Genomic DNA, 14925 nt, shown 5'->3' with positions numbered 1-14925 from the left:
CTACAGTAAACAAAGTTGCAAATTATTCTATAACCATAAAACAAATTACCATTAAACAAATGCCCATAGTTTCAACCACCACCAAAGTAAACAGAAGACATAATGTACTTTTCAGTATAAACAGAAATATACGAAAAGCATAAAGATATTTCTTTACACCTTCTGTGGGCGAAGGAGAATGGCGTAGAGCTTTTAACGAGATTCGTGCAGGGACAGAAGAATGTAAGAGCAGTCATGCTCAGCAGGAAAGGGCCAGTTCTGCCCGCAGAATGGACCCTCAACCATCAGGTTTGCCAGAGGCTGTGGAAGTTATGGGGAGGCCTTCAATAGACCTCTTCGCCTCCAACCAGAACAACAGTATCCCTAACTACTGCTCCCTAGTCCCGGAAAAAGAAGCAATAGCAGTAGACGCCTTCTTGATGGACTGGACAGGGATAGACACCTATGCGTTCCCCCCCCCCCCCCTTTCAAGATTATCAACCTAGTCATCAAGATATTCACTCCCCTCGAGGCAGGGAGAATGATCTTGATAGCTCCATTCTGGCCAGCAAGAGAATGGTTCACAGAAGTGGTAGAGATGTTAGTGGAATTTCCGAGAAGCCTTCCTCCAAGTCCAAAGCTTCTCAAACAGCCCCACTTCGAGAGGTATCATCAAAACCCCCTCGCTCTACAACTGACTGCCTTCAGACTATCGAGAAGCTTGCCAGAGCAAGAGGCTTTTCTACACAAGCTGCAAGAGCAATCACCAGAGCGAGGAGGGTCTCTTCATAGAGAGTCTACCAATCGAAGTGGGAGACCTTTAGATCGCGGTGTAAGCAGCGCAAAGTGTCTTCAACCACTACCTCTGTGAGCCAGATAGCTGATTTTCTGTTGTTCCTCAGGCAAGACTAAGCTGGCCGTATCCACCATAAAAGGATACAGGAGTATGGTTTCGGCTGTGTCTAGGCACAGAGCCATAGATTTAATGCAAGATAGAGACTTGAAGGATCTCTTAAAGTCATTTGAAACGACTAAACAGACTCAATTGAGACCCATGGCTTGGAATTTAGATGTGGTTTTGAAGTTCTTACGCAGCAGGAAGAGATGCGACTAAGAAAACTCTGTTCCTCATGGCTCTGGCCACAGCAAAAAGGGTCGGCGAGATTCACGCTATTGAGAAGCTGGTGGGCTTCAACCAGGATAGAGCAGTATGTGCGTTAAGGCTCGACTTCTTCGCTAAGAATGAGAACCCATCCAAACCCTGGCCGTAGACGTTTGAGGTTCCTAACCTCACAAATGTGGTGGGCCAGTAGGAGGAGAGACTCCTCTGCCCAGTTATTGCCCTCAGGGCATATTTATCATGAACAAAGAATTTAAGAGGTGCATCCAGTTCTTTATGGTGTTCGGTAAAGGATCCACAAAAGCCCCTCTCGAAGAATGCATTATCATTTATCTTGAGGGAGACAATAAGAGAAGCTCACCTCTTATGTGAGGAGGAGAACTTCGGTTTGTTAAAAGTAAAGGCTCACGAGGTGAGAGCCATTGCAACTTCACTGGCATATCGGAAAAATATGTAAGTTAAACAAATGATGGACGCAACGTTTTGGAGAAGCAACTCTGTGTTCACTTTTCATTACCTCAGGGAGGTAAGAGTGGACTACGAAAAGTGTTACACTTTGGGCTCATACGTAGCTACTGCTTCTGTATTGGTTAAAGGATTAATATCTCCCCTCAACCTTAACTATTGTACTGTATGCCTGTGATTGGGTTTGTGTTTTTATGGTTGTCTGAGGGTACTGACGTGTGGGAACAGCGCCCTCAGTCTAGCTAGATAAGTAAGATATCTAGTCTGCAAGGTTAGGGGGTTAGGTTGAGTGAGGTTGCAGATAATAAAAAGGGGGGATAGGTAGTGCAGAAGTCTAGTCACATTGTTGGTCTCGCCCAGTTTGACAGACTCGATTGAGTTGTTTCAGCGTAACAGGTTTCCAACTGGCTGGCATTCCTAAAGGAAAGGAACCTTCGAAGTCAGCTACCTTAGCAGGTAAGGAATCATGCTGTCTACCTACGACTTATAGTTGTTTCCCAACGATGTTGGCTGTCTTTCACCCACCTCCAAATGCGTGAATCAGCTTTATATACAGTATATAACTACCAGGTAAGTTCTATTCGTAAAAATTAAGTTTTTATGATAAAACAAAGTTTTATGAATACTTACCTGGCAGTTATATATGTATTTAAAGTCCCACCCACCTCTCCTCAGGAGACAGGTCGGGCAAGAGATGATCTGAGGAACAGAAAATGGAATGATTCCAAGTACCATCCTGTAAGGGTTGTTAACCACCTAACCGGATAACCACCACTCGGCAGTTGCCGCGAGTTTTGAAAAATTCTGCCGGATGACAGAGACTATAGCTATATATATATATATATATATATATATATAACTGCCAGGTAAGTATTCATAAAACTTTGTTTTATCATAAAAACTTCATTTTGTCCATTTGCAACTTTACTTGGCTTTTATGGAGCCTCCCATCTTCTAATATGAAGCCTCTCTTGTGTCCATATGCAGCTTGACGTTGGCCTCTCTGCAGCCTACCATGTTCTCCTATGCATCATCTCTTGTGTTCATATGCAGCCTGGCCTTGGCCCCTGTGCAGATTACCCTGGTCCCCTCTGCATCCTCTCTTGTGTCCTTATGCAGGCTGGCATTGGCCCCTATGCAGCCTATCTTGGTCTCCTTCCTAGCCTACCCTGGTCCTTTACATAGCCTACCCTGGTCCTCTTTGTGGAGTCTTTTGTGTCCTCATGCAGCCTGGCCTTGGCCCCTATGCAGCCTTTCATGTTCCCCTATGCATCCTCTCTTGTGTCCATATGAAGCCTGACCTTGGCCCCTATGCAGCCTACCCTGGTCCCTTATGTAGCTTCTATTGTGTGTATATGCAGCCTAGCATTGTACCCTATTCAGCCTACCCTGGTCCCATTTACAGCCTCTTTCATGTTCATATACAGCCTGGCCTTGTCCCCTATGCAACCTCTCTTGTGTCCATATGCAGCCTGGCCTTGGTCCTATACAGCCTTCCCTAGTCCCTACTGCAGCCTCCTCTGGTCCCATATGTAGCCTCTCTTGTGTCCATATGCAGCCTGGCATTGGCCTCTATGCAGTCTATCCTGGTCCCCCATGCAGCCCCTCTTGTATTCTAATGGTGCCTGGCCTTGACCCCTCTGTAGCTTACCCTGGATCCCATATAAGTGTACCGTCAACGTCTATATACCCTCTCTTGGTTTCCCAGTTAGTCTCCCTTGGTCCCTTATGAAGTCTTCCCTGGTCCCCTATGCAGCCTCTCTTGTGTCCATATACAGGCTGGCCTTGGCCCGTATGCAGCTTACCCTGGTCCCCATATGTGTCCCTTCCATATCTATGTAGATTCCCTTGGGTCCCTATACAGCCTCACTTGGATCCCCATTCACTCTCCCCTTGTCCCCACTCGACCCTCCCTTGGGATCCTATACAGACTCCCTTGGATAGCCTTTCCTGGTTCTAGTATTATTTGCTTTAACCTCATGTTGGAGGTGTGAAACTGAATGACGTCCTTAGAGAATTGACACAGATCTTCAAGGAATCTTCTTTTCCCAATATTTACTAAAGCTGGGGATATTAGATGCGCCATTACCATTATTATATGATAAATGGTCTTTTTGTCACGAGGTTATATGCTGTTATACTGCGGAATTTTGATGTGTTCTTTACTCTCTGTGAGGTTTGGAAATGTTTTTTCGCAGCGAAGTATACGTAGGCTACATTTATTGAGAAAGATATATTGATAGATAGATGAGATAACAGTGACATAAATATATTGATAAACAGAATGAGAATGTAGATGATACTAAATTAGAGCTTGTAATAAGTAAAATCATTTAAAAATAGTAAATTTCCGATGTGTCTGTACTTATTGTTCACATTTTTATGAATAGAACTTACCTGGAAGTTATATATATATATATATATATATATATATATATATATATATATATATATATATATATATATATATATACATATATATATATATATATATATATATATATATATATATATGTATATATATATATATATATATATATATATATATATATATATACACATACATATATATATATATATACATATATATATATATATATATATATATATATATATATATATATATATATATATATATATATATATATATATAGTAAATATTGGGAAAAGAAAATTCCTTGAAGATCTGTGTCATTTCTCTAAGGACGTCATTCAGTTCCACACCTCCAACGTGAGGTTAAAGCAAATAATACTAGAACCAGGAAAGGCTATCCAAGGGAGTCTGTATAGGGTCCCAAGGGAGGCTCGAGTGGGGACAAGGGGAGGGTGAATGGGGATCCAAGTGAGGCTGTATAGGGACCCAAGGGAATCTACATAGATATGGAAGGGACACATATGGGGACCAGGGTAAGCTGCATACGGGCCAAGGCCAGCCTGTATATGGACACAAGAGAGGCTGCATAAGGGACCAGGGAAGACTTCATAAGGTACCAAGGGAGACTAACTGGGAAACCAAGAGAGGGTATATAGAGGTTGAAGGTACACTTATATGGGATCCTTCTTCCTCGACATGACGCCAGGACGCTCGCGATTCTCGTCATCAGGACGCTTCCGTCTCTCGCTCGCGACGCCAGGACGCATCCAGCCTGCCTCTCCTGGACACATCCAGCCTGCCTCTCCTGGACGCTTCCGTTTTACGACGTCAGGACGCATGCAGCTCTCGATGCAAGGACACTTCCATCTCTCAGCGCCAGGACGCTTCCTCCTCCCGCCTCAAGGACGCTTCTAGCGCACGACGCCAGGACACCTCCAGCGCGCGGCGCCAGGATGCACGCGTCTCTCAGTATTGGGACGCATTCAGCCATCGCCAATAGGACGCATCTGATGATTTGCTTTTCTCGGATGCAAGTGAACAATTGGAAGGAGTTGATCTTTTTACTAGTCAGATTGTTACTGATCGCCATGTTAAAGGAACCTCCGACTTAGTTCCTTCAGCCCAAAGAGAGACTGAGTTGGAAGTAGGGCAAGATTTAGAGGATATTTCAGAGGATGAGGATAAACCGGCTAACACAGCTGCGGATTGTAAGGTTCTTTCTCGCTCCCTCCTTGAGCTGTATGGAGAGGAGTTTAAACTTGCTGTTCCTCGTTCTTCTCAATCGCAGTTTAGCAGAAAGAAGGCCAAAAAGCAGTCGGCGTTCATCAAAATGAAGATGTCCATCTCGGCTAGGAAGGCTCTTGCTAGAATTGATGACTGGCTGAAGGAGCGTAGGCAAGCTGTAAAGACCACCTTCTCTTTTCCACCAGCTCGACTTGCATCTAAGGCGGACATATGGTATGAGACTGGAGAAGCTCTGGGCCTGGGAGTACCTGCCTCCTCCCAGGGGGACTTATTTGGCATTGCAGACTTTTCTAGAAGACATGGCCTTAACACGGGTAAGATTATGTGGTCTATATCAGACCTTGACCACCTCGTCAAGGGAATCTTCCGAGCCTTCAAAGTCTTCAGCTTTTTGGATTGGTCTCTAGCTACGCTAGCCAGGAAAACAGAACGGTTGGAAGAAACAGAAGACTTTACCAGTATTATGGCCTGCATGGACAAGGCTCTTAGGGATGGGTCAAATGAGTTGGCTTCCCTTATTTCTGCAGGGGTTTTAAAGAAGAGGGCCCTTTTTTGTTCGTTCACATCCAGAGCAGTTACAGTTGCGCAGAAGGCTAAGCTCCTTTACGCCCCTCTCTCGGAGCACCTTTTTCCTGAGTCCCTTGTCAGGGACATTACCCTCTCACAAGCGCAAAAGGACACACAAGACCTGCTCTCACACTCCGCAAGGAAGCCTTTACCAGTGATTCCTTCGACACTGAAGAGAGAGGAGAGGAAACTTCAGCAGCCCTTTCGAGGTAGGGCTCCTACGAGAACAGACTTCAGGGGAAGAAGGCAAGAGACGGGCAATAGAAAGGATAGAGGCTCGTTCAGGTCCCGCTCCAGGAGATGAAGCTCGTCTTCCAGACAGTGGTAGGAGCAAGGCTGTCACTTTTTGGCATGCCTGGAAGAAAAGAGGGACGGACGCCTGGTCCCTCTCGGTCATCAAAAAGGGATACAAGATCCCCTCTTGAAGAAGCCTCCGCTTTCAAATACACCTCTAGCATTAGTGGCGCAGTGCTTGAACGCCGTGAAACAAGGGGCTCTACTTGATCTGGTGAACCAGATGCTGGAGAAGGGAGCGATAGAACCAGTTCTGGGACTATCTTCCCCAGGTTTCTTCAATCGCCTGTTTCTGGTACCCAAGAGCTCGGGTGGATGGAGACCCGTTCTAGATGTCAGCGCTTTGAATGTCTTTGTGGAAAGAACAAAATTTACCATGGAGACGATTCAGTCGGTGCTGGCAGTGGTACATCCAGGGGACTGGATGGTGTCTCTGGATTTACAGGACACTTACTTTCACATCCCCATCCATCCGACTTCAAAGAAGTACCTGAGATTCATGATCCAAGGCAAGTGTTTCCAGGTCAAAGCCCTTAGCTTCGGCCTCAGCACTGCTCTACAAGTCTTCACCAGAATAATGGCAAATATGGCAGGATGGCTTGATCAATAGGGGATAAGAGTATCTCTATATCTGGACGACTGGTTGATGAGATCCCGGTCGAAGGAGAAATGTCTGGAGGACCTACGCAAGACTTATATGATGGGTCAGGAACTGGGTCATCAACAAGAAGTCCCAGACCGAACCGAGTCAGACGATTCTTTATTTGGTGATAGTTCTGGACTCAGTTCGTTTTCGGGCTTCTCCCTCCCAAGAAAGGCAGACCAGGTGCCTTGGGAAGGTTCAGGAATTCCTGGAGAGTCAGAAGTGCTCAGCGAGGGATTGGATGAGTTTGCTGGGAACCCTCTCCTCGCTCGAACAGTTTGTCTCTCTGGGAAGACTGCACCTCAGACCTCTTCAACACTTCCTATCAAGGGTGTGGGACAGAAAGATTCAGAAGGACTCCTTTTCCTTCCTCATTCCAGCAGAAATCAAAAGTCATCTGATTTGGTGGCTGGATCCAGCTATTTTAGGGGAAGGAATCTTCCTGTTCATGAAGAACCTAGACCTAGTGTTGTTCTCAGATGCTTCGGAGTCAGGATGAGGAGCAACACTGGGAAGCAAGGAGGTCTCAGGCTCCTGGGGAAGGGAACAAAACGGATGGCACATCAACAGGAAAGAGTTGATGGGCATCCTGATAGGACTGAAGGCCTTCAAAGACTCCATATTGGGGAGGAGAGTGGAGGTCAATTCAGACAACACCACGGCTTTGGGTTACATCAGGAAGCAAGGGGGAACTCACTCTCTGTCTCTGTTCGAAACAGCGATAGAGCTCCTTCTGTGGTGGAAGGAGAACAACGTAGAACTTTTAACAAGATTCGTGCAGGGACAGAAGAATATAAGGGCAGACATGCTCAGAAGGAAAGGGCAAGCTCTTCCCACGGAATGGACCCTCAACCATCAGGTCTGTCAGAGTCTGTGGAAGTTATGGGGGAGGCCTTTAATAGACCCATTCGCCTGCAACCAAAACAAAAGAATCCCCAACTACTGCTCCCTAGTCCTGGACAAGGAGGCAATAGCAGTAGACGCCTTCTTGATGGACTAGATGGGGATGGACACCTATGTGTTCCCCCTGTTCAAGATTATCAATCTAGTTGTCAGGAAATTCGCTTTCCTCGAATCAGGAAGAATGATCCTGGTAACTCCATTCTGGCCAGCAAAAGAATGGTTCACTGAGGTGGTGGAGATGTTAGTGGACTTTCAAAGAAGCCTTCCTCCAAGTCCAAAGCTTCTCAAACAGCCCCACTTCGAGAGGTATCATCAAAATCCCCTCTCTCTACGACTGACTGCCTTCAGACTATCGAGAAGCTTGTCAGAGGGAGAGGTTTTTCTGCGCAAACTGCAAGAGCTATCGCCAGAGCGAGGAGGGTCTCTTTGCAAAGAGTCTACCAATCGAAGTGGGAAACCTTTAGAGTATGGTGTAAGCAGCACAAAGTTTCCTCAACCGTAGTGGCTCTGTGAGCCAAATAGCTGATTTTTTGTTGTCCCTCAGACAAGACTCTAAACTGGCCGTATCCACTATTAAAGGGTATAGGAGTAAGCTTTCAGCTGTCTGTAGGCACAGAGGCATAGACTTAACTCAGGATAGAGACTTGCGAGATCTCGTGAAATCTTTTGAAACAACTAAGCAGGCTCAGTTAAGACCCCCAGCTTGGAATTTGGATGTGGTTCTGAGGTTCTTATGCAGCCAGAAGTTCGAACCCCTCTCACAAGCGTCCCTTAGAAATGCTACTAACAAAAACCCTCTTCCTGATAGCTCTGGCCACAGCAAAAAGGATCAGCGAGGTTCACGCTATTGAGAAGCAGGTGGGCTTTAACCAGGATGGAGCAGTATGTGCGTTGGGGATTGACTTTGTCGCTAAGAATGAGAATCCATCAAAACCCTGGCTTAGGACGTTTGAGGTACCTAACCTCACTAATGTGGTGGGTCAAGAGCAGTAGAGGCTCCTCTGCCCAGTTAGAGCCCTCAGGGCATATTTATCTTGTACTAAGAATGTTAGAGGTGCTTCCAATTCTTATGGTGCTCAGTGAAAGATCCTCTGAAGCCCCTCTCAAAGAATGCATTATCATTCTTCTTGAGGGAAATAATAAGAGAAGCTTACCTCTTGTGTGAGGAGAACTTCGGTTTTTTAAAAGTAAGGGCTCAAGAGGTGAGAGCCATTGCTACTTCACTGGCATATCGTAAGAATATGTCAGTTAGACAGATTATGGACACAACTTTCTGGAGGAGCAACTCTGTGTTCACTTCTCATTACCTCAGAGAGGTAAGAGTAGATTATGAAAGGTGTTACACCTTGGGCCCATACATAGCTACTGCTTCTGTATTAGGCAAAGGAGTTACTACCTCCCCTCAACCTTAACTTTTGTATGCCTGTGTTTGGGCTTTGGTTTTTATTGTTGTCTGCTGACTCTGACATATGGTACAGTGCCCTCAGTCTAGTTAGATAGTTAATATCTATTCTGCAAGGTTAGGTGGTTAGTTTGAGTAAGGTTGCAGTTTTTAAAAAGGGGCATAGGCAGTGCTGAAGTCTAGTCAAGTTGTTGGTCTCACCCCGTTTGACAGACTCGATTGAGTTGTTTCAGCATGACAGGTCCACACCTGGCTGACACTTCTAAGGAAAAGCGACTCAAGAGGCTGGAACCTTCGAAGTCAGCCACCTTAGCAGGTAAGGAATCAAGGTATTTTTTTCCTATAACTTATTGTTGTTTTCCCAACGATGTTAGCTGTCTGTCACCCTCCTCCAAATGTGTGAATCAGCTATATATATATAACTGCCAGGTAGGTTCTATTCATAAAAATGGAGTTTTTATGATAAAACAAAGTTTTATGAATACTTACCTGGCAGTTATATATATATTTTAAGTCCCACCTTCCTCCCCTCATGAGACAGGTCGGGCAAAGATGATCTGATGAACAGAAAACGGGAATGATTCCAAGTACCACCTTGTAAGGGTTGTTAATCACCTAACCGCACAACCGCCATACGGCAGTTGCCGCGAGTTTTGAAAAATTCTGCCGGACGTCAGAGACAATAGCTATATATATGTAACTTCCTGGTAAGTATTCATAAAACTTTATCATAAAAACTCCATTTATTTTCATTAACTCACGCATTTAATGATCTGAATTATACTGTAATTTCCAAGTAAACCTTAAACAGTTTTTATTACTTGTAAATACATAAGTGGAATTTAATCAGATTTCTCCGAGTATAAAAAAAAATTAAACCCGAAATTAGATAATAAAATTAGTTAGATAATAAAAGCGGACTTTTCTTCTAAGATGATATTTGGTTACGTTTGTATCGGTAGATAAAGATGTAGATAATGTTACTTTATAACTTTTCTTGTATGATAAGAAGCGATTTCACGGTACATTCGCTTCAAGTTTTAATATTTCAAGAGTTTTAACGTTGTACGTTTATTTTTTATTCGCAAAGTAACATGAAATGAATGTTTTACATTTTTAATAGCAGGGAGAGAGAGAGAGAGAGAGAGAGAGAGAGAGAGAGAGAGAGAGAGAGAATTGGTACTGTACATTTTCCATAGCAACTGTCTGACACACACAATCAGAGAGAAAGAGAGAGAGAGAGCCTTCTCTCACATAAAACCCTTCATATCGGAAGTGGTATGAATTCTAGCAAGATGGCTCCATAAATTTAGGAAAGAACTTTCTTGTGGACGCTGCACCGGATGGCAAAAGCTTCCAGAAGAACTCGGGACTATAAATTTCTCCCTCGCCGGCAATGTTACACCAGACTTTACCAGCAGATGCAAATAGCTATTTTCCGTCCAGCAATTATTCCTTAACTTTATTCTCTCTCTCTCTCTCTCTCTCTCTCTCTCTCTCTCTCTCAGTGGATTCTTGTTTTGGGTATGTGCTTGCTTAGTATGGAATAATACACTCAAATTTTAGGTTTGTAAATATATATATATATATATATATATATATATATATATATATATATATATATATATGTGTGTGTGTGTGTGTGTGTGTGTGTGTGTGCGTATGTGTATATATATTATATATATGCATATATATAAATATATATATGTGCATGTGTGTGCGTGTGTGTGTGTGTGTGTGGGTATGTGTGTATTTCTTAATGCAGGATAAAGAGAAACTTGCCTAAGCGAAACAAATTTAAAACTAGATTTCGGCCAATACATATTGGCCTTCTTCTCAGGCTAATGTGCATTGGCCGAAATATAGTTATTAAATAGATTTCCTAAGTTTGTTTTATGGGTTTAAAAAAAATGTTAAACTGTTAGATTGCAGCTAGAAGATATATATATATATATATATATATATATATATATATATATATATATATATATATATATATATATATATATATATGAAATAATAGCATTTTGTTTTATTTAGATATGTAACGTGAAAATTGATATGTAGCCTAGACAGTAAAGATTTTCCGATTGAATCGAAGAAATTTACATCTAAAAATTATGTGAAATGCAACAATCGATTCCTGTTGTTATGTAGAATATTGTCATTCTTAAACCAATCACATTCCATTATAATAGTAGCCCTAACGACGTTTGATTTCTCAGACAAAATGATTTCTTTTCATAACAGATTAATAAAAACCGTAGGAGACTACTGAGTAACAAAAAAGTCTTTCATGGATATTTAAAAACTTGGAGCTTATAATGTTTAAACAATCAAATTTTATAAAAGTAACTGTATTTTCTAGTTCATTCTGAAGCTTAGATTTCTGGATCGACAGTGACATAGTTGTGGCCGAGCTCCATAGACTGTTGGTCCTGCTCTCAGGTGCATGCCATGTCTACCAACCTTCCATCAATGTTTACGGTAGGCATCGATAGTTTTTTGTCTTACTTCATTTTACTTTAATTTGATTTACTTTTTATTTTACTTTCCGTTAATCTGATTTATATTCGATGTTATTGGTTCTAACACACAGGGAAAACCTACGCACCACATGATACATTGTTAGGTATTTAGAGTTTACATCGCGTATCCCGCGTTAATTGAGAAATCCACGTTATCGAAACACTTAATAATAAGATAGTCTTCAGTTTCTTCTTGAAACCCTTAATATTTTCAGGCTATCGGATATCTTTTGTACGTAGGTTTTCTTAAGCTGTCAAGTAACACTTTGTATTTAAACGGAAAAGGAAAGTAAAAAAAGTTTGTTATTCATATGGAACATTTAGAAATAGTTAATTTGTGATTCAACTGGGATTATTTTCATTGTAAGTTTTATAATCTGTGATTGCTTTTAGGAAAATCAAAATGAAAAGAAATCTTTTAAGCAATGCATGGAGAAGGATTGGACAGGATTGGTGATAGGAATTTAGCAGACCTAGAGTATGCTGATGATGATTCCCTTGTAAGCGGAACACCACAGAATTTGCAATGATTGCTTACCAGAATGCATGAAATATCCCCCGAGTTTGGGCTAAAGATATATATAGAAGAAAGACAGAGATGATGAGAATGGAGTATGCAATGGAAGATGAAATATCATTGGAAGGAGATAAGATTAATGATGTAGAATCATTCAAGTATTTAGGAACTATGATCTTCAATGCAGGGTCTTTAGAATTACAGTTTAGTGAAAGATTGAAAAAAGCAAATCAGACAATGGCTAGGTTAAGTAAAATTTGGAAATAAAATCGCCTGAAATACATATAAACATCATTATATATCAGCTTAGTGAGATCGGTGTTACTCTATGGACATGAGTCATGGTATGACATTGAAACAATCTCCAATAGATTTAGTAGATTTGAGAACAAAGCTCTCAGAAGGATTTTGGGAGTTAAATGGCAGGACAGGATTAGAAATGAAACTATAAGAGATTACTCGAGTGCCATATATTGATGAGATCATAATGAGGAGTAGATGGAGATGGTTTGGGCATGCTCTTCGCACTCCCCAAGAGAGATTGGTTTACAAAACGTTCAGCTGGCCTTCACAAGGCACTAGAAGAGTTGGAAGACCCAGGCCTACACGGCCAAGGACTATGAAACGCAAAGTAGGAGTTGTTGAATGGAGAAGTATTGGATAACAGCTCACGAAATCTAACCGAGGCCCTTTGCGTCAATAGGCGTATGAGGAGATGATGATGTTTAAGATAATGATTATTAAGTTATAACCCAGAACTTTATTTGCATTAAGGTTAATAAACTAATGTCGAATATTTTGTGGACAAGGGAGTATAAATCAGAATGAAAAAAGGCATTGCCTTAAGATATTGGTTCCCACATGTCTGGTCACAGGCAATGTGTGTGTGTTTGTTTGTGTCTTTATGTGTGTGGAGATACTTAACTTGGTAAAAGGGTTTACGTATCGCCATGATCAGCAAAGCTGTACTAGTCAGGGCCACCCATACTATGTTGGTTTGCTGTGAACCATCAGACGAAAATCTCCCACCATCACCAATCCGGAGTGGCCAGTGTGGTGATGAAAACTGACCAAACCTCCTATATGTATAAGGACATATCTGAGGCTTTTGTCCTTGAGTGGACTAGAAACGGCTCCATTTGTTGCATGTTTGTTTTACGTGTGTGCATGCATGAGGACTGGCCATGTTCCACTTCTATTAGTTTATTAGTCCTCCCCATAAATGTCATAATTGCTCAGGTATTACCATTTCTAGTTATACATATGAATAACAAATTGCCCAAAGAAATTATTGCCCAAGGCACCAGCCACCCGTTGAGATACTACCGCTAGAGTTATTGGGTCTTTCGACAGGACAGATAGTTCTACATTGGATCCCTTTCTGGTTATGGCTCATTCTTTCTTTGCCTACTCTTACACCGAATAGTCTGGCCTGCTTATTGCACATTATCTTTCCTCAAACACCTGACAACACATAGGTAACTGGAAAATTCATCTTCACTCAAGGGGTAACTACGGTGGTTGTTCAATGACTACTTTCCACCTGGTAAGGGTAAAGGAGACTTAAGCTATGGTAAGCAGCTCTTCTTGTAGGACACTGCAAAATCAAATCATTGTTCTCTAGTCTTGGATTGTGCTATAGCCGTGCTTAGGCCGTGCGTGGTCTTTTTAGAAAGTAATAATAACAAGTAATGATAATTAATCAGGTATTGCCTTTCCTTAATATACTATACATTCTGATAACGAATTGTCCAAAGAAATACTCCAAACCCCAAGAGCGTTTAGAATTTACCGAAGCAGAACCTTGAACAAGCAGTTTCGTTGAGGCTAAAGAAAACGAGGAGAAGCGCCTGCCCATCTTCCGTAAACTTTCTTCATTAAAATCTCTTCAGTGTAGAGGAAAAATATATGACAAAGTTCTTTTTATTCCTTCGGCGAGTTTATGTTTCAACGGTGGGTTCATGGAGATGACGACGTATTTCAGAAATACTAAATCTGAATTCTAGTCCCTTGTCGGGTTTCTAAAAGAGGAAGCGAGGAATAGAAAAACATTCACTTGCGTGTCATGTCTAAATAAATATCACATACTTCCCGTTAAGTGAAGGATTCTATACGAACATTTAATGCAAATTACTGGTTTTTATTCCCCACTAAGTAACTCAGGGTACTTTTGAAATAGATTAGAATAATCAGTCAGCATTTTAACTCTATGAGGATGATAAATCAATGGCTGAAAAATGCTGAATTAGAATAATCATTCAGCATTTTTGTCTCGATGACAGTGTCCCTTATATAACAAATAGCAAGTTCCATATATATATATATATATATATATATATATATATATATATATATATATATATATATATATATATATATATATATATATATATATAAATATATATATATATATATATATATATATATATATATATATATATATATATATATATAAAACATCATCCTCATCTCCTCCTACGCCTATTGACGCAAAGGGCCTCGGTTAGATTTCGCCAGTCGTCTCTATCTTGAGTTTTTAATTTAATACTTCTCTATCCATCATCTCCTACTTCGCACTTCATATTCCTCAGCCATGTAAGTCTGGGCCTTTCAACTCCTCCAGTGCCTTGTGTGGCCCAACTGAATGTTTGGTTAACTAATCTCTCTTGGGGAGTGCAATGAGCACGCCCAAACCATCTCCCTCTACCCCTCATCATGATCTCATTAACATATGTCACTCGAGTAATCTCTCTTATAGTTTCATTTCTAATCATAACCTGCCATTTAACTCCCAATATCCTTTTGAGTGCTTTCTTCTTATGTCTCCTAAATCTATTGGAGATTGTTTCATTGTCATACCATGAGTCATATCCATAGAGCAGCACCGA

Source organism: Palaemon carinicauda, chromosome 35, assembly GCF_036898095.1.
Source record: "Palaemon carinicauda isolate YSFRI2023 chromosome 35, ASM3689809v2, whole genome shotgun sequence".
NCBI lineage: Eukaryota > Metazoa > Arthropoda > Malacostraca > Decapoda > Palaemonidae > Palaemon > Palaemon carinicauda.
Note: the sequence above shows the minus strand (reverse complement) of the source record.